The sequence below is a fragment of the Ursus americanus genome, chromosome 19 (genome assembly GCF_024610735.1).
Source record: "Ursus americanus isolate L20-20 chromosome 19, mUrsAme1.1.p, whole genome shotgun sequence".
In the NCBI taxonomy this organism is placed as follows: Eukaryota; Metazoa; Chordata; class Mammalia; order Carnivora; family Ursidae; genus Ursus; species Ursus americanus.
Window position 1 is genome coordinate 54,835,899 of NC_142145.1, and position 27,724 is coordinate 54,863,622.

Below are 27,724 nucleotides of genomic sequence, written 5' to 3' on the forward strand. Positions count from 1 at the left end.
ACATAGTAACTACACAGAATGAATCTTGAGTGCTACGGTTTTTGTCCAAGGCATTTAAAAGTGGCAGGAAAGTGAATTTGCAGGTGAAAAAAAATGCCTCAATTAGTCTGTAAATAAGCATGTGTTTATGATGAATAGAGGGGGAGTGAGGTGAAGTAATTATCAACTGTAGTTTAGAAAGTCTTAGGTAAAAGTGCAATCCTGCAACCTGCTCTTTATTTCCTGTCCTTTCCCCCCAATCCTTTTACACTCTATTTCCCCCCATAGAACTTGGGATCTTCATAATTGGTTTATTTGTGATGTTTATGTTTCTCTTTTGTTTCACCAATTCAAATATATCCCAAGGACCTAGAACAGTGCCTGGCATGTGGTAGGTAATAGATAAGTATTTTTTGAATGAATAAATGAATCCATAACCAGGGCCTTTATCTTCGTAGTCTTCAGTTTATTTGTCTAAAAAATGAGAACTATATTGGACACCACCACCCCCATTTTCCCAGAGCAACGATGAAGATAATTGGGATCATAAATAATATTTTATTTTCAACTGAAATGTGATTCTATCTCAAAGTGTCATTTGTTTGAAGTTCAAATTTATTTTGTTGTAGGAAAAAAACAAACCCAATGTATTTAGATTCTGAACTCCAGTAGAGAGACCATTAGAAAGGTGGGATTTTGAAGTCAGATATTGAAGTCACAATACGCTCGGAACCCCAGCATGCCATTTTCTGAGTTTCTCTATCAGTTAGGTTGTATTAAGGATCAAATCAGAGAAAAAACAGTAAGTGGTGTTTAAGAGACTCAGCTCTAAAGTTTTACTGAACTGGGCTCAAATCCTGACTTAGTCTTTTGGTAGCAGATAAACCTGGGTAAATTATCAAAACTTTTTAAACATTCATCTTCTCTGCTATAAAATGTCAATAATGAGTAGTACTTCCTATAGTAGTTGTAACAATGGGAATAAAAGTTTATCAGCCCATAAGTCAGTGGAGATAGAACTAAGTTGTCTTAGGCCAGCTCTTTTGCTGAGAACAATTAGAGAACTGGAGTGTGTGTGTGTGTGTGTGTGTGTGTGTGTGTGTGTGTGTGTATACACATACAGCTCTCTTTTTGGAGTTATCAAAGGTCTCCTAGTTGTATGATCCAGGAGGCCCAGATTTGTGAGTCCTGTATTTGGGACCACTTTTCCCCTCAAGACTGCGTATCACAGGCTCTCAGGTAACTGACATAGATATTAAAGAGCATAGCTTTCAAGAGACTCATAGGACTAGGGATAGGGCAACTAGATTGAAACTTAGGGTCTTCCGAGAAGAAGATAAATACCCCAGGCTTTGGGACCCCAAAGGCCACATCCTAGGTGTTAGGGTGAATAGGAAGTAAATCAGTTCAAATCATCTTGATCTTTGATTAGATAGGGGTGGTCTAGAATTGTTAGCACCCCAAACCTAACTGCCTGTCAGAAGCCCATCAGAAATCACCAGGCTTATGAAGAGATGGCAAACCTATGACCAAAAACCAAGAGAAAACACAGACAGTAGAAACAGATCTACAGAGTATCTCAAAATAGGCATTGAGATATATGTGCTTTAAAATAACTATGATTTAATATGTTAGAAGAATTGAAAGACAAGCTTGAGAATTTTGACATCAGTTACATGAAATTCCAAAGTTGAAAAGTACAATAGCTAAAATTAAAAACTCAGTAGATGATTAAATATAAGGAGGGAAAAGTAGTGAAAAGCCAGAATAAATTATCCAAGTTGATGAAAAGAGAGAAAAAAGATAAAAAAGACAGAGAAGAACCTAAGAGACATGTGGGCATGGTAGATACATATAACTTAAATGGAAGCAGAGGCCCAGAAAAAGCAGAGAGAAGAATGGAACAGAAGCAATGTCTGAAGAGATGGTGCTTGAGAATTTCCAAAATTGGTAAAAGACATTTGGCAAAGATTTGGAAAAATTATGAACCTCAACAAGATAAATGCAAGGGACGCTATATCTAGGGACATCAAGGTCAAATTGCTGAAAATCAAAGACAAAGAGAAAATGCTGGAAGCAGCCAGAGGAAGAAAGACCTATGATCTTCAAAGAATCTACAGTGAGATTTTGAGTTGATTTCTCAGCAGAAACAATGGCATCCAGAAACAGTGGCATGATATCTTTGAAGTTCTGAAATAATTCTGCCGGTTTAGAATTCTGGATTCAGTGTTGATAGCCTTCAAAAGTGAGAGCATAATTTGGATATTTTCAGACATACACAATTTTATCAGCTCACTAAATTCTTTAGAACCTTAAATAGACCCACAGAACAGTATTTTAGATCAGTAGAACCTGACCACCATGTACAGTGATTTTTCTATAAAACAAAGTGCTCAGAGTTCCAACTTGGGATATGTACTAGGCCTCTTTCCTCTGCCTTTTCATCCCATCCAGTCTTTGACAGTAGGACGAGGCTCCCTCCCCATATTTCTCATGAATGTCTGGTGGCAGATTCCATGGAGAGCTTGCTCTGGCAAGTACCAGGGGCTGTATATGCATATTCAAGAGACAGAGAGAAGATAGTGGAGACCTCTGTGACTCCAGGGTGTCTTAAAGGCATGAGCCCTCAATTGCAATAGTCCCATGTGGCTAGTAGCCCTGAATTGAACTGCCCATGGCGGCAGAGTGAGGAAGTACCATGCACAAGCTCCCCCTGAGTGTCTTTATTTTTTTTTTTTTAATTTTTTAAATTCAAATTCCATTAGCTAACCTATAGTACATCATTAATTTCAGATGTAGAGTTCAGTAATTCATCAATTGCATATAACACCCAGTGCTCATCACATAGGGGATGGATGTGCCCTTATCTCCCCTCCTCCATCCTTCCTTATGGAATATGAATGTGCTGGATGGAGCCCCATCTTGACAGTGAGGATCAAGGCTACCCCTTCAGACTGTGAAACCAAGGCTGGGAGGATGCAGGGTCTCCAGGACATCATGGAGCACAGCTGCCCTAGCAACTGCAGGCTACTTACACAGACTTCATCTGTTTGGGAAAGAAATACTCTGGGGTCTTGGTTAACGTCCTACCATTTGGTTTTCCTACCCCTTTGGACTAATCTAATCCTAATTAATACAGGAGGCAAAAGATAAGGATGGCTTCCCAACATCATTAGTAATGGTGATAGATTAATATTTTATGGCACCTCCAATCCTTGCTGTCACCATTAAAATGAACCACCTTCCAAACAGGAGTTCTTGTATTAGGGACCCCTAGCCCTCTATTCCCGTGATTGGAGAGGGTGCCATTAAAGAAGCCCCTCTCCTCACTCCCCCATTGGAATTGACTTCCAACATTGACAAGATATCCTGGAAATTTCTGTTCGGTAACAAGTTTAAAGCAGTTTGCCCATGTTTCACTCCAGGATAATTTTAGAATTGCTCAGTTGATATTTCCTGATTATAACTTAAGTGGTCTAAGTTTGCTTAGGGTGAGACTGCTTGCACTTGAGGAGCAATTTCACTGAAGTGTGACATGCTTTGAAGGTCTACTAGCTGCTGTAACGTTTGCCTCTGGGGTTACCTGCTCTAATAGCCTTGTTAAGAACCAGGGAGCTCTGCAGAATAGGACTGGGATGTGGTCATGTGAGCTGCTGCTGGAAGGGGGTCCATGGGAGGGGGCAGAATGGTTCTTCTCTCCTTTACCCCCATGACAGCACCATTTTAGCTGGTGGAATTACCACCCACTGTTTTTGTTGGCAGCACTACTGCAAGCTGTGTGTGTGAAAAACCACCATTTTTTTTGTCAAGCTGTTTTGACAGGTATTTGGTCTTTAAATAGTAATTGCTCATTAATTGCATTTCTCTCTACAATCCACAACCTGCCTGGTCTCCTTGTATACTTTGGAAGATCCAGAGATGTAAGCCAATAATATTTTTATTTTAACTGAGATTATGGGTGCGCTAAAGGAAATTCCTTGGGACCATGTGGGAAATGCATGTCTTGCCTGCGGTAGGACTTGGAGCCCTATTTAAGTGTAATTACAGTCTGACCCCATTTGCTCCTAATAGCCTGAGACATCATAATGGACTGGCATATGGTTTGTGCTTACAGGGTCACAGGCAGGAAGATGGGGCTTGCTGGGAGAGTCACTCACTTTACTGATGATTTACATGAATCTCGTGCTTTGTGGTTTATAAAGCATAGCTGTATGTTCTCGATCTCCATGTTAGGGATATTAACAACAACAGCAACCAAAAAAACCCCCTATAGAAACCTTTGTAGAAATCCCTGAGGTTAAACAATTCTGTTTATGAGTGAAGTTGTTTGCCTGGCGAGGCCAGATCTGTCTGTGCTTTGTCAAGCATTTAAAAATTTCATTTAAAGCGAGTCGGATAAAAGCCTGTGTTTGCAGATGGCTTAAGAAGGCTGGTATCTAGTGTTATAATGTCAATTAATGTCGGTTAACCGCTGCTTTTTTGACTTCTTAAGCAAGGTCCATATTCACTTTAGCGTTTAAGACCTGGTATCCAACTTGATAAGGGTTTCCGTATAAATCCCCAAATACATAATCTCTTTCTAGGTTTTGCTAAGAAAATTGGAATTACAGGATAGTTTTGTGACTAAAGGATATTTTTCTCTGTTATTTTAATAACTGGTGAAGGAAATACTGAAGGAATAAGTTTAGTTCTGATAAGGTGAATTTAAATTTATAACTTTTGTTCGCTTTTCAATTCTTTTTTTTTTTTTTTTAAAGAACATTCAAATGATTTCTAAGCCTCTTAGTGAAACAAGCTTGTTACAGGCCGTTTTTTTAGCATACCATCTTTTATATTGCCCGATCTTCCTCCAAAATACTTGGTGGATTTAACCCTTTCTTCTGATTTTGAGGCCAGTGCATTGGCTATGTCTAGTCTCTCTTTTGTTCTGGTTCATTCTGTGCAGCTGCGGCTGGAGTAGTATTCCTCACATCAGTCTCTGCTCAGGTGTCCAGAATGGCTTGTTACTGGCCATCATAGCAAGTAAAACTTTTCTGTTTGACATGTAGGACCCTCCAGTACTCTAACACTGGACGTTCTTAACTTCAACAATGCCATATCCCTATTTTATCCTACCTACCTGTTGGTCACTTCTGGAACACTCCTTCTCCACAAATCGGGATAAAATGTGTGCCACTGAATGACCAGTTTATTTCAGTCTGAATTCTTCATTTTTGGATAACTGCATGTCCACCTAGAATTACCTCCTTCACGGTCTCTGCTCCCGATAAAACTGAACTCCCATCATAACTCCTTGAGCATCCAAGGCCAGAAGTGATCAAGGTGGAAACAAGTGCCCTTGGGATAGGAACAAAGATAGTTTCTTCTTGGTTCCTGTGGCAGAGCAGAATTTGCCAACCTGTGTGCCCCAGATCGGCTCTGGGTGTAACATTCCTCCCAGAAGGACAGACTGGGTTGTCCCACTCTACCCCAGTGAAAGGTACAGATACTTGTTTTCTGTATGTGCTGTGATGTGAGGAAGGTTGGGTGTCCAGCAGTCAAGGCCAATATCAGTTGGTCCCCAGCTAATATTCCCAACCTGACCTACTGACCCTATATATATATATATCCTATTGGTTCTGTTTCTCTGGAGAACTCTGGCTAATATGCTGGCTTTTTGAGGCCTATGTCACAATTGGGGTGTGTGTGTGTGTATATATATTTATTTATTTAAATTTATTTAACATGTTATATGGCTCACATGATTATGGAGGCTGACACCTCCCATGATCTGTCATCTACAAGCTAGAGACCCAGGAGAACTGGTGGTATAGTTCTGAGAATCAGGGCTAATGGTGTAAGTCCCAGTCCAAGGGCAGGAGAACGCTTTGTTTCAGCTCATGCAGTCAGCCAGAGAGAGCAAATTTTCCATTCCTCCACCTTTTTGTTCTTTCTAGGCCCTCAGTGGATTGGATGATGCCTGTCCACACTGGGGAAGGCCATCTGCTTTACTCAGTCCAGTGATTCAAATGCTAGTCTCTTCTGGAAACACCCTCACAGATGTACCTAGATGTAATGTTTAGTCAAATATCTGGGAGCCCCGTGATCCAGCCATGTTGACACAAAATAAACCATCACAGCCACTATGGCTGCCTACTGAGGGGAAGAATCAGAAGGAGGAAGGTGGTATTCTCATGTGTCTTTGAACTCATTTGTCCCGGATTATCCTTTGGCCAGAGCATCACCTCTTTGTTTTATTTTGTTTCTTCACAAGATCATGAATCTCTCAGACAGAGACTTTTAGAGAAGACAGTCTTGTTCACTAGGCGGTAGATTCTTGATGTTAACCATGGAGCTCCATGAGGACAGATGCTGCTTTCGTTATGTTTACCACCATATCACAGTGCTCAGCGCGTAGCCCAGCACATGCCTGGTGCTTGTGCATATTTGTTGAATAAATGACGTTTCCGTCTGCCATTTGCAAGCCTAATGGCCACCTTTTCTCTTTTATTATTATTATTATTATTATTATTATTATTATTATTATTATTATTATTATTTTCCTCCCTCCTGTTCCCCCTCCAACTCATATATATTTATAATCAAATGAATGCGGTGTTTTTGGTTTCGACTCTTTCTGAAAATCTCATCTTGTAAGGATTAGTCAAGTTCCCTGCCTAAGTTAATAAATGCAGTTGAATTCTGCTGAATGCATTTTTGTGTTTTCTGGATCTTGTAATATTTGTGGTGTGATTTTGAATGCCACTTGTGCTTGGATGATATGACATTCTAGGAAAGTACATGTGATAGTCCACGAGTACTTTTTAAAAAAATATTTCTGTGATTTCTACGAGAATGAAACATGAAAGTAATGTTTGATTGAGGATTTACTAATGTTGGACATAAACTTGTAAGCCATGGAAACAATACTCAGAGAAAACACCCTACTCAGCTCAGATGTCTTTTGGTTTTTCAGTTGTGGCCACTTGGCAAAGAATGTGTTTTCTAAGTTCATTAGTTACTTTGATGGATGCTCTTGGCTTAAAATCTATTTTGCTGCTGCTGCTTCTTCTTCTCTCTCTTTTTTTTTTTTTTGTAAATATTCTTAATTTCCTAACTGCTCTTTAGAGGGAAAAGTCATTTAGGGGCTTAATAATTGGGGAAGAGTGGGTTCTGGAAATATTATGATGAATAGTTTACAAATCTTTGGTTTTAGTAGACTATATAAGCTGGTTTGGAAGGAGATACTAATATTTTTCTAGCCATATAAATTTGATTGAAACTGTTTGGAAAAATTAGCAATTTTATAAAACATCTATTGAGAGGTAAGCAGTGATCTCTAAATTCAATATTTGTGAGGGTGGAAAAAATGAAATGGATAAGTTTTGAAAGCAGGCACATCCTGATTTATGCTAGTGCTGGTTATTAACTTGCTTATATAATCTCAAAACACTTATCTCTGCAAACTGTAGTTTGTTCATCAGTTAAATGAGCACAATACTTCCTGGTGGGGTTGTGGAGTTGTGAGTATTAAGTGTGATATGATAAGTTACTGCTACGTAGTAGGCGATCAGTAAGGATCAGATTCTTTTCCCAACCCCTAGATGTCATATAACCAGGGTTTAAATCAACAGAACAGGTTAGTTCATATATGACTGCAGGGTAGCTTTGCTGTACTACCTTCGAGAAGTTTCAAATGGTTAAATTTGCTTCTCTTTAAAATGTCATTCTTATCTTTGTTCCTGTCATTTGGTTTTGGCTCTATTTGCTAATGTTTTTGGTGGAATCATACCATTTTCTGTTGGCTTAATTTATAATTCTATTTTCTTTTTGGCTGTATGCATACTATTTCATTTCGGGACCCATTACACTGTTGGATTTGTGGCTTCACTCACCTTTCCCCCCCCTTGTCCTCTTTGGCCCATCTCCTCCTATTTCATTTTGGCATCACTAACATAACTGTTCACACGTGTGCTGTAATTCTGCCCAACACATCTTTAATGGTGCAGTGTTCATTTTTATCCTTTTTTTTATTTTTCAAAACGACAAGCTTACATTTCAAGTATGTGAAAATGCCTTAGAACTTTTTGTTGAATATAGATTAGTTAACATTTTAGACATTAACCACGGTTGTCTAGGTGTGTTTTAGTTTCTGTTTCTTACCCTTTTCATCATATGCCTCCTAGTTTCTGTCCCCAACGACTGGTTGTTAAGGATCCAATGTGCAGGGCTCTGTGCTGGGTCTTGCATGGAGCATGTAAAGTGACTGTACAGTCACCCTCCATTCCCTGGGTGCTTATTTTATAAAGAATTTCATGGAATACGAATTGCCATCTTCTAGGTGCTTGAATCTAACACAGATATGGACACATAGTCCAAGCAAATATTTGAATGAAGGTATGTGTAAAGAGTAAACAAATAGACATGAGCGCCATTTACTGTAGACTAGACTTCTGGCTCCCAAGATTGTTAGCTCCCTCCGCTGTCCTTTTTTTCTCTCACTATTGAGACATCAGGCTCCCTTCCACATCACCTAGAATAATTGCTAGGCAGTCGTGCCACTTGAAAATGAGTTCAGAACTCCTTTGATTGGACTGGCAGTTGTTCTAGTTGTGATAGCGTCTTGATAGCAGTGCTGCTTTATTTCTTCACGATCTGTTCTCTTGAGAGCTAAGCAGCAGGGCTAGATAGCAATGGTTGGGGGGCGGATCTCAGGACAAGTGGGATGCAGGACTCACCTCCCTGTGAAGGGGCCAAAGGGGAATGGAGAGGCCCTCTGTCTTTTCCCTAGTAGCTGGAATGTGGTTCAGTGCAGCCAGCCAGAAGCCTAAATTCAGGAACTGTGAACTTGGAAGGAATGACCAGTAGTTAGTGATGATTCGCTGTGTGGCTTTTGCAGAGCCCAGAGTGACATGAGAGTCCAGGGTTCCTGAGCAGACTGCTCCTGTCTCTCCTCCCTAGGTCCCTGCAAGAGCATGGTTCTCCAATTTACCATTTATTATTTACCCTTCTGATGAATTGCCCTTGTATTTAGATCAACCAGGCTACGCTTTGTGATATTTGGAGCCAAGAATCTGAAGGTAATCAAACAACTAGTAGTAGAGGGACGGGTCCCCCTACAGGAAGGGGTAGAGTATCAGCGAAAACACAGCCAGGCTGAGACTGGCCTGAAAATAAAAAGAGCAGCCAAAAGGGGCCGAAGCAGATCTATCAGTGGTGAGAATGGAAGGCCGTGGCTGAACATCAGAGGACTTAGCCAAGAAGAAAACAAGTGTGGTTTTCATGTCATAGGTCCTTGGAGGAGTTGGTTGCAATCTGTTTAGTGGGCATGGTTCTTTTTCATAGTGAAGTGGGGCACCAGAAATGAGGAGAGAAATAAGGAAATGACAACCCACCGTCCTAGGGCACAGACAAGGATAGGCTGCCTGCTAGAGCAGGGAGAAGAACGTGTCTGGTCCACATGGAGGAGTAATTGGAATGCTTAGTAGCTGATTGAATTTGGGTCCAAAGCAAAAATAGGATTTGAAGACAGTGCAAGAATTCTGTGCACTGTGTGTCACTTGGCTTTTAAACGGATTCGAGATAAAATGAGATGAGAACAATCTGTCCCGTTTCTTTCTCTTCTTAAACATCGTTGGCCCAGTGCATGACCAGACCTTTTAAATAGAAAGTCTTGCCTTCAGAAAATGATGGTGTATAATTAATTATGTTTGTGCTCTTCCACGTGTTTTTTATTTTGTAGTCCCTTTCCAATTGTCCGCTGCCCTCTGTGTGGAGGGCAAGAGTAAGAGGCAAGATAAGAGTGTCAAGAACATGGAATTTTATGCCGACAGGCTGCTCTGAGCACAGGCTTTTCAACACAAGCCTTGCCTTCCTTCTGGAGTCGCACTTGGACAACTTTGTTCCATTTTGGATTCTTTGTAAGGTCCATCTTCATTTCCTCTGTTCCTATCAGACCCCTACATTTCCTTGTACTTTTTGACCACACACCATTGTTTTCTTCCTGCTGGTTGGAACAGTAGATGCTGTTCCAGCTCCAATATTAATTTCCTCTCTGATACAGCCCTTCTGAGCTGGAGTGCATTAGCATTTCTTTTCAATTTTGAAGGGAGATTTGATCTCTCAGCACCCTGCCTGTGTCTGAGTTTTTGTGATAGTTCGTTGTGGCTGCTTTACGTGGAAGGTCAGATTTCCAGCATAAATGGAAAAGCAGACAAGCAGTTAATTCTGCGTGTCTCTGCATTTTGCAGTAAACATGCCGACCTCCGTGTACTGCTTCTCCAAGCGCTCCTGCTTAACATGCTACAGTTCGTAAAGGATCGATTCGTTCGGCAGAATTATCGGTAGTTGATTCTAGGAGTAAATTTTCTCTGCTATCTACTCGAAGAAATAAATCTCACTTCTCTCTGCCTTCCCTTAATTAACTTGATAGTATTGCCATCAGATCTTTATTTAATAAGTATGTAAAGGATCTTCAGTGGTGTTTGTCAGTGCTGTTTGGGACTAAAATTCAAGGATGACATCTGACGTGTCCATTTTAGTAAAGATGCAATTTACTTAAGTAGTGAACGTGGAAGGAGCATCCATGGAATAGTCATTTTCCTGTGACTGTGTAGAGCAATTATACTGTAAGGGAAGCCTGCATCGTAGGGGTTAGGAAACCAAGCGTCAGGCTCGACCTCTGCCATTACCCACTTATTTGCTCTAAGTGAATTAGATCTGTGTTCTGACCTCCTCCCTGTCTGTAAGATGAGGTATCTTTTTTGCCCTCCTTTATCACCAGGCTGCTGTGGGTAACCATATGGAATCATGAATGTGGCAGTGTGGTAACCCCATTCCTGCCCATGGCGGACCACTAGGCACTCTCCTGCTCTGGTCTGCCTTTGCGGCCTGATTCAACCCTCCTTTCTCTTATTCATGCTGAAGCAAGCCCTGATTCCACGCCTTCTCACAGTGCGTGTTTCTCCCCTTCTCCCCCCGGTGTTTATGCTCTCTGAAATCTCTCTGTCACTGCCCTCAACGCTTGACCCATCTTCCCAGCCACACCTGAAATGCCTTCTCCCCTGTGAATTCTCCCTTGTCCTTCCTAATCTGAAATAGCCTCTTAGTAATCTCTTTAGTAGCTCACGTCCTTCTCATCACAGGGCTGAACTAGGGTTGGTCACGAATGTGTCCCGTATTGCTAAGTCTACTGAAATTGAGGATTGGGACCCTGTGTTTTGGCATCTGTTGCCACACTGAACAGGGCCCTTGTGTGGCTGTGGACTTATTAGATGGTGACTGGAGTGCCTTTGATAAAGCAGGCACCCTCCCCCCCCTGCCTCCCGTCCCCAGCCTCATTTTCCTTATCACATATCACTTTGGAGGATCTCCAGTCTTTTCGGCGTTGCCCTTGGGGGAGTGACATGATTCATGTTCCTGCATAGTCACGTAAGACAGACATCCTTCAGGCTTACTACAGCAGTTAAGGAACGGTCACCCTGGAGGGCCAGACACTGCTTCTGCAGTCAGCGGGGTGTTCACCATGTAGTTGGGGGAGACCACTGTACCCCATACAGAGCGAGAAGAGGGACAGTCTCATTCATGGGAGGCTTATGAGCTGATAGCCCAGGAACAGAGAGGAAATTAGTACATTTTGCGGCAATGGGTCTTAATGGATGAGTGAACAACAGTTTCCTGGAAGTTGGGCAGGAAGGATGGTGAGGGTAGACAAGAGTCCAGGAGCCCATTGTGCATGGAAGTGGGGGTGGTTGTGAGTGAAGCATGCAGAGCTGGTGAGGATGCTGAGGGAGATGCCCTTAGGTCAGATGGACATGACCTAGGCCGGACTCCTCAGGAGTGGTGAGTGGGGGCCAGCGGAGCTTCTGTTTCCAGACCAGTTGCTACCCTGAGAGGAAAGGCAAATGGTTGGAGCAGAGGATCTTACCTGCTTTCAGCCAGCAACAGGATCACCGGAAGTGACCTAAAACTCAGAGCCCCAGCCTCGCCCCCAGCAATTGTGATTCCATAGGTCTGGGGCGGGGCTCAAGACCTGTGTTGAAAGAAATTATCCGGTGATTCGGATACAGGTGGTCAGTGAATGGCCCTTGAAAGAGCAAATGTTGAATTGTACTTAAGAACTTTGTAAACTCAAGGAATTGTAAAATTTGCGTGTATACACATTTGTCCTGGGAGAGAGATCATGCATAGCTCTGTTCAGATTCTCAAAAGGATCTATAAGCTCCCCAAAGTTTAAGGATCACTGAGCTGGGAGGAAAGCTGATGGGTTTTTCTTAAGCTTATACTGAAGGACAGCAATGCCGCGGCAGGGATACCGGAGATCAGTAACCTTTAAAAAATATTTTGTGGTACAGGGAAAGTCGGTGTTTTCAGGAGCCCTACTGTAAACACATGAGGGAAGTGAAGGCTCGCCATCCGTTTGTAAATTGGGATTTATATTTGGGTTAATATCTCAGTATCTAAAGAGACAATGTTTGGTTGATCCAGAGATTTCACAGTTTATCTGTAATAGGGTTTTTTCAAAAAAAAATTTTTTTTTCTGACCTAATTAAATCTTCTTGGCTTCCCCTGGGTTTTATTTTTAATTTTGAAGTTAGCAGTGTATAAAGTTCAGTATAATGAAGGTCTTTATTGAGAATTATTAGTAATGGTGCCACATTTTGCTCTCCTGTGGTTAAAGTCATATCTGCATTTCTATGATAAACATCTTTCTGAAATTTATGGAGCATATGGGAAAAATTAATATTGATGCAACTTGGTTTTTACTCCCAACCCAAGAACTTTTGTGTCAGTCAGGTGTGCTGCTGAAAAGTGGTGCCCATTCCCTCATTTTTTCCTAAACCAGTGGTAAAGTGGGTGTATTATTTATCCTGGCAAAATCAGTGCTGTAAAAGGGACACAGTAACTCTGGCAGGGAGCTCTGATCAGATGTGTTCCCTGGTGAGGGCTGAGGTTGGGCTTTGGTAGCTTATTCTCTGGTAACTGTAGCTTATTTTTAGTGGTGGGGCTTGGGTCCCTGAGTCCACATTTAATCACTGGCTTAAATATTAGAGAAATAAAGTTGGCCTGTGAAGTTTCCTCTAGGCAAATTTCTGCCCCCACGAAGGGTTACTATTTCTTAGGTCCAGTCAATATTATATTGATTCACAAGGGTTTATTCTCATTTCATGGGGTACCCAGTGCTAGATTAGATGTTGTTAAAGGTAAGTGTTCAGCATGGCCAAGGGCCGACGATAAGCTTACTGAAAGAGTATCTCATAAGATAGAGAGATCCCAACCATGTTTAATGAACTGTAAAATCACACACTCAGATGCTTAAAAACAACTATATAGTGACACTTTGATTAATCTCAATGACCATGGCTTCTTATAACAAGCCAACCATATTTTTAAAAAATTATAATAATAAATTTAAAAATCTTTCAGGGAAGCAGAATTCTCCATTCTCTTGGCTTTATATTATAATTATACCAATGAGTAGTTTCTGAAGCAAATGGATTTCATCCCAGATATATTATGAAGTCACTGAATTTGATATTATCTTTTTTTGAACCTGCTCCCCATCAGCTTTTCCTGTGTTTAAATGCCCTTAAGTGATCTCTATCAAAATGAAAAAACATCTAACATCCAGTTATTTGTACGTGTGATCGTTTGCATGGCCCTGAATGTAGTCTAGATAAATACTTCTACTGGAGTAGATGTAGTTATAGGACTGGTCATATGAATCCATTTTCATAGTGTTTGTTTGAGTTTTAGGTTTTGAGCCTCTGTCTTGTAGTGAAAAGCATAAACTGATTTATATACTTTTAGACATGAGTAAGCAGCTGCTGAGGAGCGGGGCAGGTTGAGAGGAGTTCTACCGAACTTTTATTAGATATTCTCAAATCCTTTTGACAAATGGGATGTGGATCATTTTGGGGGTTGAATAGAATATCAATGATCACCCCAAATCAGGTCCAGCCCACCCAGATTTGAGAATAGTAGGTGCCCAGTCTTGTGAATGTGTGTTCTCTGCTTTTCCTAGGCCTGGAGGCTGTCCAGCCGTCACATAGATGTTCGTATCTTTTTACCTCTTCACCACCTCTGCCTTGCCTTCCCTTCTCTCTGCTATCCTTTTTGCTTGTATTATTTAACATTATTTTTCTTAGTTTTTATGTTATAATCATACCCCTCCTAACCATACACCTGGATACACACCAACAGATTTTAACCTCGGTCATGTCCCTGATAAAGAAGTATTGCATTTATGAGGATAGGAAAATCGTAGAACATAACAATCTCAGAATGGGAATCTTACCTTAGAGATTAGCTAGATCTGAAGTTGTCAAATATTGTTAAATGTTAACTTTTTATGGTACACTTCTTTTATTGCCCATGGAACACCAATATTTAAAGTATACGAATGTTGAACATATGAGTTCGAAGCAGGGTTTTTAGGAAGGCCTGCAGTAGGCTCACCTGCATAGTCTAAGGGAGCCCAAGGGTTCTGAGCGTCACACTGAAAGAGCAGTGATCTAGTTTATCTGTGCTATTTTATACAGATCAGACACTGAGGAGCAGAAAGGAAAGGGAGCCAACATTTACCTATTTACTAGACAGAAGGTAAGTGGGATAGGGAAATGGATAGGGAGGCGGATAGGTTGGTAGGTAGGCGAATAGATAATATAAATGTGTGTATATAAACATACACATATATACACAGTTTAATTCTTACATTATTCTATAAGGTAGATGGTTTTACAGATGACTATGCGAGGAGAGCTTCTAAGTGGGGAGGGTTGAGACTACCTCAGGTTTTTAAGGTGATTCCTCTACATTCTGGCCATTGTATCTCCACAGGGCCGGCCGGTTGCCTTGCTCAAAGCCACATACAGGCAGGGGCAGGGCTAGGATCCAGACATTCTGCTTCCTCGTCCAGGGTTGTTCCCTCGGACTACTTATTCTCTTTAGCCAGCAGCTAGATAATACCTGCTAAAAAGGGAAACAGAATATTAAGTAAATGTTCACTTATAAAAAGAAAGACTCTTCAGTTGTGTTGACCTTGCGAAGGGTTAATAGTCTTAGTTCCCTGTATTTTAGCAACTTGTTCATGTACAATGACTGGAAGGAAAGCTGATTCACAGCCATTTTTACATTATGTAAGTATTGTGCTTAGCTTAGAGAATACAGCTTCCTAGTTTCAAAAAATCACACAATGAACTATTTTACTTCAAAGTTTGCTTTCTTTATGGCCTGCAAATTATTGATTACTTATTCACTACTTTTATATTTCATGAAGGTGAAAGATACATAACATGTAATCATTAGCATTCATTTTATGTTTGAAACATAAAATCAGAACAACTGACGGAGGCATTAACCAGAGTTCCAGTGTGATACACAGAAAATCCGTATGCTTTTTGTTGACTTATGCTGAGGTCTGCCAAATAACAGCCTTATTATGCAGATTCTTAGAATAACAGGCCATGGATATTTTAGATTCTCACATTGAGTTGCTGACTCTCCGGTTTTCTTTTTATCTGGACCATTTAGGGACAGGAGGCCTTCAGGATGAGTTTTGGGTCTTTCTCTTGGCTCCTACAGCATTTTTCATATTTCCCCTTTTTAACAACTTCCAGCACACCCCCCCCCCCCAGGTTGTTTTCTTTGAGGACAAGGGTTTCTTTTTTGTCTTCTGTGTATTTCTTCGAATCTCCTCTCCCTTCCTCCTTTCCTGTGCTTGGCACATGGGTCCACAGTTGAGAAGAATTGGGCAGATAGGGAAGGAGGGAAGAGGGAGAGAAGGAGATGCCCTGAATCAGATCAAAAAGGCAAAAAAACCTCTAGAATCAGGATTTCTTCTTCTCCTGGTATAGTCAGAGTATTGAGTGGATAGGATCTATGAGTATTTTTTTCCTTTCTAATAAAGATAGAACAGTAAATGGTTTTGGTGCTTACCTTTGTTATAGAAAACTTCACAAAATTCCATTTAATCCAGCAGGTATTTAATGAGTAGTGGGCACCTCTCTAGGACTGAGGATACAGAGGTGAAGAGAACATTGGCCAGACCCACGGAGCTTAGGATGCAGTGGAGAAAACAAACATGCCCACAGTCATTTTGCTGTATGGGGTGATAAGGGCATCTAGAAGACTTATATATTTTGCAGTGATGGTGCGTGGGATGGACAGATTGATTTTATCTGTGAAAAGGAATCAGAAATGGGTACCCAGGAGAAGTAACATCTGAGCTGGCATTTGAACAGTGAACAGAGGGTGGGTGCAGGGATGGTGTGCGGAGACACTTGGTGGGTGGGCAGCATGGTCCTTGAAGTGAATCTACAGATAGTCAGGAATTACTGGAGTGTTCTGTTACAGGGAAATGGTGGCAAGAAATAAAGATAAAGAAGTCGACAAGGTTCAAATCCAGAAAACCTCTTATGTCTCATGATGACATTTGAATAGTATCCCATGGGCAGTGAGAGGCACGTGAATAGTTGTAAGTAGGGAGAGACCATTTTTAGCTGTGTGTTTTATAAAAGGTCAGCTTGCTGGTCATGTGGGGATATACTAGACAGGGCAGAGTCTAGATGTGATGGGTCAAGGTCAGTGGGGACATGAGCTGAAACTCAAGTTGTGTTATGGTGGGAGTAGAGGGAATGAAAGGAAAAACATCTGAGAAGGTGTTTGGGGGGTAAGGTGTTGGGCAGAGAGGTGTTTGACTCACAGGTTTTTGGCTTGAGCCTCTGGTCTGTGGTGCCATCAACCACCATAGACAGTAACCACAAAGAGGTGTCTGTCATTCTAATTCCATGTTTTAGGTATCATACACCAAACATTGCTATGGCTTTCTTTGATGTTCATCATCTTGGAACAGTGAATATGCTTTCACATACCCTACCAAGTTCAACCTGCACCATTTCTGTAGGAGATAGGTAATAAATAGTACAAAAAAGTCATGTCTTCTGTAGGACATAAATCCTCAGAGATTTGCCTAAGGTCAGACTTGCCCCCTGAAAATCCTTTAGGGAACTTCTGAGTTGAAGACCAGGGTGTTGTTTCTCAGTAAGCCCAACAGAGCCACTCCCCTGACTGTTGGCACTGGAATAGATGCTGTTTCCTCATTTGAGCACCATATTGGTAGGAGACTTTGATTTTGGACCCGTGTTGTATATAAAAAAAATGCGCATCTTTGGATTCGAGAATGATTCTGAACTCATTGTGATGTGCACTCTGAGAAAGGCACAAGGGATGAAGGAATAGGGCTGATGGGTGGGATGGGGGCCGTCAATTCCTGTTTCTCACTTTCAGCTCATCGGGCCATATGAACGTTAGGCTCTTGAACTAAGTGGAAGACTTCTGTATTATAACCCCCCAATTTTCATCCTTGAAATCATGTACATCAATCGCTCCTGTGACATGAGGCTTGCATCTCCCCTTTTCATACAGAGAGCAAGACACACAGTCCGTGACTTGTCCTCAGATAGACTAGGTGGTTGACAGATCCAGGACTTAATGTATCCTGGGTCTTAGATTCCAATTAAATAGAGTCAGTCTTACAAGTTACCAATTTTTGTTTTAGAATAATTACTCCTAATGGTAGGAAATTGGAATGAATGTTTTACCAAGAGGATATAGGAAATTATATTTACTTTTTCCTTATAATTTGATTCTACCCAATGAGCGTGGTGTGTAGAAAAAAATGTTCATTGAGGGAAATAAATTTAGTGGAGTTTAGGTTAATCAGCACCCAGTGAAAATAAACAATTGGCTGCATGTTTTAAGCTGAATGGCTTGGCTGTACTGTATATTGGTGAATACAGGAGTTTATTTTATCGGCTTTCCCAGATAATGATTTTATGCTAATAAAATCATCAAGAGATGGATTTGTAAATCATACTAAACTGGCAGGAGCGCTACTGGGCATAAAATGAAATAGTTTTTTTTTTTTTTTAATTAATTTCCTGGGTTTCTCTGACCAGCAACCAGGATCATTTTCTACCTAGGATATCTGCTTGTTGAGCGGCTCCACTTAGGAGAAAAATGACAGATTGGGGGCTTCTTAGCATGAAATTAGAGCATGGAATTCAACACTTTGATCAAGCAATGTTATTCTGTTGCCCTTATTCACCTGAGAGATATTTATGACTAAAAGGAGTTATTTAGAGCAGTGATCTCCAAAAGACTATCTCCACACCCTTTGAGGTGTATAGTACAATCCCTTGGTGCATGGAAGAAAATATTTGAACTTCAATTTATATTTACTTTGTAGTTTGCACTTGAAAAGGTCAGCTGTATCTATAATAATCTGCATTATATAGTTTATAAATAAGTAAACATAGGATGGTTGTGCCTTTTTCAAAAACTGATAATGCCTTCTTAAAAATGTTTGAAGCCCCTGATCTGGAGCTCTTTTCTAAAATTGGGTCAATGATTAGATTATTCTGGGAATTTTTTTGACAGCACAGATTCCCAGGGCTGCTCCCAGAAGAGTCTGGTTAAATAGGTCGGTCTGGAACAGTGGTTATCATACATTAGTAGGCACCAGAATCACCTGGAGGTCTGGCTTGTTAAAACAGAAGATCTCACTCCGCAGAGTTTCTCGTTTAGGAGGTTGGGGGCGGGGCCTGAGAATTTGCATTTCTAACAAGATCCCAGGTATACTGCTGGTCCAGGGATCCACTTTGAGAACTTCTGATCCAGGGTGGGAGCTGGGACCCAGGCAACTCTGAAGACGAAGTGATAAACGCTCATCTAGGTTTGACTGTCTTCTCCCCTAGACAGTTTTGGAGATAGTGTATCTTTTCTTTTCCTTTTTTATTCCTGTTGCCACGATAGAAGCAGACAACTGTTTTTCACACTGTAGTTTTCAATATTGGTGTGGACAATAATAGGACCAGTGTTAGATTCAGGTAGACTCGAATTTATAGGGGGTTTGTATGAGTGGTTTAATTAAATCCTGTAGCAATTCTGAAGGTACTTATTTGTGAATGGAAAACTGGGGCAGGTCCCTAATGATTTGGATGCTTCCATACAATATCTGGGAATAGAAATGATGCTGTTACCCATTGGGGAAAAAAAAAAAGATTTTAAGATCAATAAGAAAAATGCATGATTGTTTGTCACTGTCAGGCCTTTTTTAAAATTAGGAATCAATAGATGGATATGAAATGAAGTATGCAATAAATATAATAAGCCATAGAAACTTTAAGAACACGACAACTCATTTCCTTTGACTTACATAAAATATATCCATTGGCAAATAGCACTTTTTACAACAGAGCATAAGCATTAGCCATTTAAATGCCTGGGCGATGTGTAAAAACTGCTTGCTAGATTAAATTATGTAGAAGAGCATTTCTATGATGCTTAGTGTCTGATTCACTAACCATCACCCGGGCACTCAAAGTTTAAGAGGCTTTATACACTTGCATTGTTTGGCAGGCAATTAAATGTAGATGTCACTGGGATTGATTTATAAGAAGAAAGCAGTGGTTTTGCTATGTTGGTGTAGGTTTTTTTTTTATAACTGCTTAAAACAACTGTGTATACTATAGTTCACTTTCTGTTTATAGTTTGAAATGTATTAATTTATAGCCATTTATCTGACAGTTTTAATTTGAAGTGGATAAGACCACCTGAGATTACATGTATTTTAGGAAAATAGAACATATAACATTAATTTTTTTGTGGGGTACTTTAGCATTAGTTTTTGGTTTGCCCTCTCTGTAGAGAGACCTATTTAATACTTTATGCATTTGGTAAAGGCTGCCTTAAATGGGGTCATTCTGTATTTAGAACAAATGAGAAAAATGTTCCAGAAATCTCCTCAAGGAGTATTGCAGTCTTTTCACAAAATAACTTTAAATGGACTGTAATTATAACAAGACGAACTTGATTGCTAGAGTGTATAAGTCACTTTAACCTGTTAAAGGCAGAACAATTCAATGTGTGTGTGTATCTTATAAGTAAGTTTATGAAATTTGATTGTCCTCCACAGGCTTCTTAGAAACAGTACTTTGAGGAGCTTATTTGCAATGGGATTCATGCAACAATCATTATATAAATATTACACATTGTTGTTTATTTTACAGAGATGCATTCAGGCTAAAAATGTGCAGACTGGAAAAAGTATGAACTTTGGACTCAGACCTTGGGTGAACTTCTAGCCCTGCATTTAACTCTCTGTGACTTTGGGCAAGATATTTGACCACTCCAAACTCCCATTTGTAAAAACAGAGATGTGTTGATGAATTTCTAGTCAGAAGACAGAAACCACACAATAACTGGAACAGGGAGAGTTTCATTTAAACAATAATTAACTGTAACAGTGGATTGGAATACAGGAGATTGGCTAGCATGAAGTAAAGAGAGCGCTAAGAATAAAGGAGTAGCAAATACGGGGAGCAGGCACTACTCCAGGGAAGAAATCAGGGTCCAAGGAGAAGATCCTTCTAGAGTGGAGATCCAGGGCTCAGTGGATGGCAGGAAGTCGCTGTGGGACCACACCTATGGAACTCAGAGGAAATGTGTCCTCTAGTCTAGCAGGGGAAGCTATTCATGGGTGGTATCTCTCTGTGGGGGGTGCTCTGCTACAAAACTGCTCGGGGTGCTGGGGTACGCTACTCTCTGTGGGGTACTGCCCATCACTATGCACCAGTCAATCCAGGCACTGGGAAGCCTCCTGCATTGTGGGTCTGGAGAAACCCTGTGGGCTGAGGAGCCTTCCAGGGAGCCCTGCGAGACCACCCCTTCCTCACACAGTGCCTCTCTAGAACCCTCTACTGTTAAAGCCTACTGGCTTGCCCCCTGGGACAGGAAATAGCTAGAGGACTTGGATACAGTTTTGCAGAGCAAGCTAGGAAAAGTGAATTTAGAGCTGAGAGGTAATGCATTGATAGCTGGCATAAAGGATATCAATGCTTGCCTTTAAGGTTTTTAAGATTAAATAAAACATGTAAACTTATGCATGGCTTTGTTATGTAACAGTTTCCTTGAATTGAGAGGAAAGTCTCATACTGGTTGTGAAGAGTAAGTGAAATAATGCCTGTATGTCACCTTTAGCAGAATCTGGCTGGCACATGGCAGATGTCCACAAAATGGTGGCTGTTAATGTCAGAGAAATTTCTAGATCACAGGTTGTCCTCTGACTGCCTTAGTAGGGCTCTCACATGGTAGTGTTGATTAGTAACTTCAAGACATATAAACAATCCCAGGTAATGGTTCTCATTCCCAAACCTTAAGGACTATAGTTAGCAACCTTTGAAGGATCCTGAAGTCAGTTTAGTGGATCTGGACTGGGCTTTTCCAAAACCACATAGAACAGAGATGAATGAACAGTATCAGTGTATCTCAGGAGAGAGAAATTTGGTTTGTACAATGTACATGTATGTGTGCTGGGTCAACACATCATGACCTACGTGGGTCACAATGTATAGAATTGTTGAATCGTTATATTGTACACCTGGAACTAATATAATACTGTATGTCAATTACACTTCAATAATAAAAAGGTAAAAATAAGTAAAATAATATACTACTCTAAATGGTGGGCTCTAACCCTTGTCAATTCGTTTTCCTTTGTCTGTTTGCCAGGCCTGGTGCTTCAGTATGATATAGAACAGTCGTGAAAGATCTTATAAGGTTTCCTTTTGGGGAAAAAGTGGACCATCCTCTTCTTTATAGCTTCTATCTTAATGATGTAGTACTATTCTTGGCTCTCCTGAATAATTCTCTGCTATGCCAAATAAAAAAGAAAGATAAATTCCCTTCAACATGCAAATGACGATATTTTATTTTCATAAATCAAGAATGACCTTTATAGACAACTAGCCTTGCTATCTAATTATTGCCTCCCCCCAAAAAAGTTGCTTTCAACTTTTCTAAAGCAAAAACCATAATTTGTGGAGACTTAATTAACATTTAACCAGCCCAGTTTTCAACCATAATAAAAAATGAACATGTTCACTGATTTCGTCACGTTTGTAGCTTACTCATCTTGGAATACCCAAGGACAAGGCTGGTGTTTTGTGGGACTATATTGAGATTGCTTTCATTGTTCAAGTGGCTATTATATTACACTTCTTTTTTTTTTTTAATTAAAGATTTTTGTTTATTTAAGAGAGAGAGTGAATGAGAGCACAAGTAGGGGGAGTGGCAGGCAGAAGGAGAAGCAGACTCCCCACTGAGCAGGGAGCCTGACGTGGGACTCAATCCCAGGACCCTGGGATCATGACCTGAGCTGAAGGCAGACACTCAACCGATTGAGCCACCCAGGTGCCCCTGTATTACACTTCTTTTAAACATTTCCAGCCAAATTCTGCACAGAATCTTGGGAATTCATTACCCATTTTTCTAAAAAGCATTTGTTGGGTGCCTACGATATACCAGTTCTAGAGAGTACCAAGATGACTAAGATAGAGTTATAACCAAAAATTAGTTTTCAGCAGAATTCCTACCCTATCTATAGGCTTTCATGTACCTGTTTTGTTTTTTTTTTTTAACTTTGCAGTTTTTGAGAAAAAAAATGTCAGGCCTGATGCCATTTCATCTGATTTCTTTTTTAAAGATTTATTTATTTATTTTAGAGAGAGAGAGAGAGCACGAGCAGGAGGGGCAGGGGGAGGGGGAGAGAGACTCTCCAACAGCCATCTCATCTGATTTCTTTTTTTTTTTTTTTAAAGATTTTTTATTTATTTATTTGACAGAGATAGCCAGCGAGAGAGGGAACACAAGCAGGGGGATTGGGAGAGGAAGAAGCAGGCTCCTAGCGGAGGAGCCTGACATGGGGCTCGATCCCATAACGCCGGGATCACGCCCTGAGCCGAAGGCAGATGCTTAACGACTGCGCCATCCAGGCGCCCCCTCATCTGATTTCTAAAAAGCATCTGGCTCTACACATTAGTCATAGCACAGAGTAGTTGAGATTTTTAGTTGGGGAGTTAAGTACACAAACTCATGGTAGCCCATTAAGATTTTGTCAAGAGAAAGAATATTCATAAAGACCGTTTTACAGGTATTATAGCTTTAATCCTAGAATGCACTGAGCTCCCACAAAATCAGGTTTACTGAATCGAAGTTTGGGGACATGCTCTCATAACATGTTACTAAATAGACCCTAAGACCCATTTTATTCTGGTGCATGCTTTTGAGAACTCTTCATTAACTTACGTTGTTTGCTTCTTACTAGGGAGGACAGTTCTCTGTGGATTTCAGTTTAGGAGTAGTCAGGTTTCTTTTGGGTTTTCACCTTGGGAGATACAATCACATAGTGTTAGGAATGTGGGCTCTCAAGACAAGATGCCTGGGTTCAAAGCTCTGCTTCACTCCCTTCCAGCTTTGAGACCTGTGAGAGCTGTATAACCGACCTTCTGTGCCTCAGTTTCTGTATCTGTGAAATGAGGATCACGGTATCTACCTTATAGGTTTGGTATTTGGTATTCAGGAGTCCTCAATAAGTGAGCCCTTATCACATTTAGCCCCATTATTAGTTTTGGTACTGACATCATCGTCCCACAGATACTGCAAACTAGGTAATCAGGGGTATCTTTCCCTTTGCGCCGGCTACCCCAGAGCTCAAAGTGAACTTTGTGGCTAACTTCCAGTAAAGGAGGCTAGTGACATTTTTTTATTACTTGGCAGTGATGGTGGAGGCCTAGGCCTATTCCTGGTATAATCTTCTAGTCCCTTTTTCCTTTGATTTACTTCCCTTGCTTTAGAACTTTTACTTTCCTTTGATTTTGTTAATTTCGTGTTCATGTCATGGTGTTGCACTGCATGTCCCAGAACAAGCCATGCAGTCATCAGTCTTGTACAGAAATCATCACTGTTGTCAGTTACCCCTGAGCATTTGACATCCATGGACACACTTCCTTTTGCACAATACCTCTCTCTTCATCTGGCACATGTCGTGTGGTATATTCAGATTTGCTAAGCAAAAGTCTTTCCCAACATATGATGAGGGCACATGCACACATGTGTTAGTGTGTACGTGTACGTGTGTGTGGGAGGGAGGGCGAAGGGAGGGGGCATTGAGGGGGGAGGAGGAGGAGGAGCTAGAAGGGGAGCAGGAGGGAGAGAAAGAATGTGGATGATGAAGACCGACCATCCCACCTGGCTTGCATCACCTTCCCTCCATCTTGTGCATGACTTTTGGTTTAGTACTGATTCCCCTCCACAGAAGAGAAATCATTTAATTTGATTTGATGGAGGAATATAGTCCAGCCATGAGCCGTTGGGCAGCAGTCCAAGTAAGACAACTTGGGAGAGACCTTGGCCAGTTTATTGCTGACCACATCCCCCCTGTATGTTGTTATACAAAAGCTGTATTATTCTGAAAATCAAGGAGGTTTATTTTTGGAAGTGCTTCATTTTACTGCATTTTAGGGGACTTGGCTTTCTTGTCACATTCTTCATTGGCCCCAAAGCATTTACTTAAGAAACCTCACAGCCCTCTGTTCTTTGCTCCTACATGGCTCCATGGAGGAGCCCACAGGAGTATGCCTGCATCAGTGCTCACGGCTCTCCACCTTTCTTGTGATTCACTCTTTTAAATTTTCCAATTACATATTCCAACTATTTGCAATGAAATGAACCCATGAGGGTAATTGTTGTAAGAAAGATTTAAGAACAAATAATAACTGATACTGGTTGAACATGGCTGACACCATCATACACTAACTTTACATTTGCTGTCTAACTAAATCATCAGAAATACTGTGTGTGGTATGTTTTGTCTCCATTTTATAGCTGGAGAAACCAGGACTCAGAGAGCCAGAGTGATTTGTCTATAGTCACAAAGCTAGCAGTGGAAGAATGGGGATGTGCCAAACGTTGGACCCTGTTCACTTCACCACTGCACGAAGCTGCCTTGAAAACCAAAGTTTAGGGGTGCCTGGGTGGCGCAGTCGTTAAGCGTCTGCCTCTGGCTCAGGGCGTGATCCCGGCATTCTGGGATCGAGTCCCACATCGGGCTCCTCGGCTGGGAGCCTGCTTCTTCCTATCCCACTCCCCTGCTATGTTCCCTCTCTCGCTGGCTGTCTCTCTGTCACATAAATAAATAAAAATCTTAAAAAAAAAAAAAAAGAAAACCAAAGTTTAATCATTCTTGCTTTAATTGGTTATTTTAATTCAGATGTAAACATGTTAATTTCATCTCATTTTAGCACCATAAACCACCTTTGCTCTTTTTAGGGTCTCACATCTATTGTATGAAGGCCAGTGGTGGCTCTGAAAATTGGTGTGCAGGGGGATATATCTTTGGGCAATAGGAAATTCATAGTCTATCCCATTTCCAGTGGTTTGATAATCATACATGGGTCCAGAAAGAACCATATCATATGCTTTATGTTTCCTTTCAACTGATAAAAACAGCTTTATGTAATGGGAAGTTATATCCTTGCACTAGCATTGTATTAGCTTTTGGGGTTTGCTGTCAGCCATGCATGCTTTTGCCTTTATGTTTGGTTATATCTTGAGTGCCAGTTGTTGTTTTGTAAACCAGATCTTTAACCAGCATTGAGTTGTTCTGTGGTCGCCTATAGCTATTTTTCACTGTTTAAGATTGCACTTAAGGACTTTCATCCAAGTGCTATCTATGTTTCCATCGGGGGGCTCCTTTTCTGTCAAAATTCATGGTGGTTTCTTTCTGTCTGAATATTATTAGTGCTACTGCTGTTTGAGCCTATTCCTCCAGTACCAAAGCTATTTTCTACATCAGAATTAGGGTTTGCAACCAAGGGAAATAGTTCTCATAGATGTTTGCATAGTCTTCTAACATTTCTCACCCCAGATTGGAAAGTTGTTAGTATTATGTGCTTTTAAACAAATCCACTTTGTTTCTGAACTTGTTAAAGCTGAGTAGGAGGGAAGTATAAATTACACATTGTTGTCAAGGTGAAATATTGAGTTAGTGCTATATCTTTGTAATGAGTTTCTGTTCTCAGTGGAATGCTTAATTGACCAGTTCTGTTCAAGTGTCGCAGAAGACAGTGTCCAGGGTCACTAATTTCACCATCATGCCTGGAGCTAACAACTAAGACAGAGCTAGAAAGCTGGGAGAGACCTTCTAAAATGATATGAGGTCCCTTGACTCTGCCTGTTTAACATTTTTTTATCAGCGATTTGGAGGCAGACATAGGGATGTATTGTATGGTGACTAACATAATATAATAAAAAATATTATTATTAAAAAAAAAAAGAATGTATGCTTATCAAATCGGCAGATAACCCAAGTCTAGGTAGGATGACTAACAGCCGAATGATAAAGTCAGGATTCCGAAAGCTCTCAGCAGGCTGGAGTAATGCATGGAAAACAGTGAGAGGGGGTTTAGTAAAGGATCCATGTGCAGCCCTGAGTTCAAATTCAGAAAGTCACTTACCTTATTACAAGAGAGGGGAAACGGTCCAATGGCAGCGGTCTGTAAAAGACGTATGGGGCGTGAGGCTCACGGAAGCTCAGAATGGACCACCAGTCTCCCAGGAAAGAATGTGAGGTCCGGAGAAGTAGTCTGTTGAATTCTGGCTCCAGCCATTGTTTTGGAAGAGTGCTGGTAACACAGACAACACCCACCAGGGCAGTGAAAATCTGAAAACCTTCTAGTAGGAGGAATTGGGGGAAGCAAGACATGTTTTTCCCAGAGAAGTGAAGACTTAGAACATGACAGCTCTTTTAAATGATCAGCTTTCCTGTGTGAGAGCTGAAATGTTCTGTGCTATTTCTTTGGGTAGAGCTAAGATAAATGAGTATACTTTTGAAAAAGCAGAGTTTGGGCCTTTTTAAAGGGGGAATTGTCTACCAGGTAGGGATGCATTTCTAAGTTTTCTGAATGCCTCACCTATTCAGAGCTGTCTAGCCGTCTAGAAGGTTGTAGAGTTTATGTAAGCATTTGGGTGGAAGTTGGCCTAGGTGACCTCTAACATCTGTCTTTACCTCTGAGTTTGTACAATTGCTATTTTATTTTTCTTCTTGCTGCCTGGGCATACACTGTAGACATGGTGCAATAATATTCTTATTTTTATATTTTCTTGACCAGAACCCTTCATTCTCATCATTGGAAAGTAATTATAATTAACAGTTTTAATTAATATAAGTAATAGCATTATATAATGGATGTCAGAATTTTCGTAATAATTAATGTGATCTACAGTATAATCACAATGTGAAACACTGGTGAAAAGATTTGGTACTGTAATAATTCAAAGTAACAGGAGACATTTAAGAGGATGTGGATGGGACTTAAAATCGTCAGTGTGCTCCAGGATGCCGAAACAGCTGAACTGCTTTGTAAAACTGCATCTTCTTTTATTCTTTGTTTCTTTAAGTTGCTTCATTTCTAGCATCAGAATTAAGCAGATGTTTACCACATGTTTAGTTTTGAATTTATTCTTGCCCTTAAAAATTGTGTGGACTATAAGCAAATTTATAATCTCTTGTACTATTAAGACCTCAAGTCTCCAAAGTATTAAAGTGAAACCTGTTTTTATCTTAGATTTAGAATAATTCTTAGAAAAATATTTTGCAGGCTATGCTCATGGTCTCTACTGCATTCTTCCCCCTGACATTGTGCCAATGTTATGGTGAAAGCATTTCTCTTTTAATTTTTTGGACACGTTATTATTTTTTTCTATTAAAAACATGTTGAATACCGAGGGCAATCCTAGTAAAGTTTTGAACACAAGGTCAATTATTCCAAATTCCTGCAAATCTGGAAAATAAGAATTATAAATTTGCTCAGGTCTACTTTTGTTTGGATTATACACACATGGGATTCTTTGGAGGAACGGTATAGTA

At 40.6% G+C, this 27,724-nt stretch overlaps 1 protein-coding gene across 4 annotated transcripts in view; it reads left to right on the plus strand.

The window, feature by feature from the left end:
* Positions 1-27,724, plus strand: part of PTPRM (protein tyrosine phosphatase receptor type M) — a 745,411-nt gene that overhangs the window by 161,487 nt on the left and 556,200 nt on the right. The gene's annotated exons all lie outside the window — the stretch shown is intronic.